At 44.1% G+C, this 2,496-nt stretch overlaps 1 pseudogene; it reads left to right on the top strand.

The window, feature by feature from the left end:
* Window positions 1–315: 315 nt before the first annotated feature.
* On the top strand, window positions 316–2,175 carry LOC109827754 (annotated as a pseudogene).
* The last annotated feature ends 321 nt before the right edge of the window (window positions 2,176–2,496 follow it).

Here is a 2,496-nt window from a genome sequence, read left to right as displayed (position 1 = left end):
TACAACTCCCATCATATCGCTTTGACAATGTGATTTCTAATTAGATAATTGATGGAGCGATAAGAATTTTTTGTTTTTGTTTTTGTTTTGGGGCATCCTTTCCTCCTTGAAAGCTACAAAGGAGAGCAGCCAATGAAGAAACCAAAATAGATTGTTGGGCCTGTTCTCTGTGATCATTGTCTAGTTTCAAAATTTGAGAAAACAACTTAACTGTGAACATATGTACATTGATTACGCATCAAATGAAGCATCAACATATTAAAGAAATCCAAACACCAGCACTCAAGAGCCTGAATGCGCTTCAACGACGCACAAAACGTAAGCTTTCCTCCATCGCACTAAATTTAACAACACTTGCAACACCCCAAGGAATCTGCAGCAGCTTCGCGTCATTTTCACAATGATTGAGGAATCAGAGATGCAATGGGCGCTGTTATAATCTCTATATAAACCAATGCCATCTTTGTGTTTCAATCACAAAACAGTCACTGATTAACCAATGCCTATTGTTTCTCTTTGGTGATATTAGGCATTGGGGTTTCAATCTCAACATCGTCTCATGACGTTATTGAGACTTCGATGGTGGACAGGCGCGAGAAATGGATGGCTCAGCACGGGCGGGTCTACAAGGACGCAGCAGAAAAGTTGCACAGGTTCAAGATATCAGCACGGGCGGGTCTACAAGGACGCAGCAGAAAAGTTGCACAGGTTCAAGATATTCAAGGCCAACGTCGAGTACATTGAAGCGTTTAACTCTGCAGACAGAAAAGTTGCACAGGTTCAAGATATTCAAGGCCAACGTCGAGTACATTGAAGCGTTTAACTCTGCAGAAGTGCACAAGTACAAACTCGAAGCTAACCAGTTTGCTGATCTGACGAACGAGGAGTTCAGGGCCTCCTATAACGGGTTAAAGCCTTCGAAGTCAAAAGCAGCGAAGGCAGCAGACCGAAGCAGCTTCAAGTATGAGAATTTTACTGCAGCTCTGGCGAGCATGGATTGGAGGACCAAGGGTGCCGTAACATCTATCAAGAATCAAGGCGAATGCGGTGAGCACAATTATAGAAATTTCCAAGTAGTGTACATATTATTTAGGGTTAATTGCGGATAGGCCCCCTGTAGTATCACGCTTTGTATCTCGATTATATCCCTACGGTTTGATGTGGGCTGATAAAGCCTCTTAGTAGATTTTTTTTGGGAGTTATTTTAACCATCAGATAAAAGAATTGCTTATTGGCTTGTAGACCGCGGTAAAAGAGTCAAAAAAATATTTTACTTGGGGTTCTGTCTGCCAAAATCAAACTACAAGGATAACAAGTTGCAAAAAATAATACCTGAAGCAGCCTAAGTGCAATTAACCCGTTATATAGTAAAGTACTTCTCATGACATGTACATGTGAATGCAGGATGCTGTTGGGCATTCTAAGCAGTAGCATCAACAGAAGGAATCCACAAACTGAGCACAGGCAAACTCATCTCCCTCTCCGAACAAGAGCACATTGACTGCGACACCAGCGGCGAGGACCAAGGATGCAATGGCGGCTTAATGGACGACGCCTTTGAGTTCATAATGAAGAACAAAGGCCTGATAACCGAAGCCAAGTATCCATACACATCCACCGATGGCACCTGCAGTTCCAGAAAGGCTTCAACCAGCGCTGCGACCATCACAGGCTACGAGGACGTGCCTGCCAGCAATGAGGCATCGCTCCCCAAAGCGGTGGTGAACCAGCCAGTGTCTGTTGCGATTGACGCAGGGGGTTCAGGCTTTCAACTGTACTTGAGCGGGGTGTTCACAGGGGAATGCGATACTGAATTGGATCACGGCGTTACTGCAGTTGGATATGGAAAGGCGAGTGATGGGACAAAGTATTGGTTGGTGAAGAACTCGTAGGGGACATCGTGGGGAGAGAAGGGGTATATCAGGATGGAGAGGGATGTCGACGCTGAAGAAGGGCTTTGCGGGATCGCAATGCAGGCTTCATATCCAACTGCTTGAAAAACAATAGCAGATATCCTCCTGTGTTAAATGATTGATGTACATGCATCATGTTGAAGGGAGTCTATCCGTTTGAATTACTGTACTCTTGGTTAATGCTTGTGGTGAATTCCAAAGGGAGGACGTATTTGTACTTGTCCTTGTAAAGCTATGAATGAATACACATTGTGTTTGCCTAGTTTGCCTAGTTTGCCTAGTTTCTTCCTCCTCACATGAGACCATTTCAAGAAGACGAAAAAGTAAATAGAAAGCGAAAAAAGGGAAAAATGCTTCCAGCCCCCAAAACGAAAGAAAACGTGCTTCCCCCTCCTAAGACTTTTTCAATAAGTGCTTTGCCCCCAAAAATAAACTTTGTATTCTCTGAGCCCCAAAAACACAAAACCCAAGAGATTTAAATTCGTGAAGACCATAATACCCTCCATGACCACCTCCTCCTTCCTCTCCAAACCCAGCGACCTCAACCTTCTCTCCTCCTCTTCCTTCCATGGCCTCAAGCTCT

The sequence above is a fragment of the Asparagus officinalis genome, unplaced genomic scaffold (assembly GCF_001876935.1).
Source record: "Asparagus officinalis unplaced genomic scaffold, Aspof.V1 AsparagusV1_Un406, whole genome shotgun sequence".
NCBI classification, from domain to species: domain Eukaryota; kingdom Viridiplantae; phylum Streptophyta; class Magnoliopsida; order Asparagales; family Asparagaceae; genus Asparagus; species Asparagus officinalis.
This window is presented reverse-complemented; position numbering and strand designations above follow the sequence as displayed.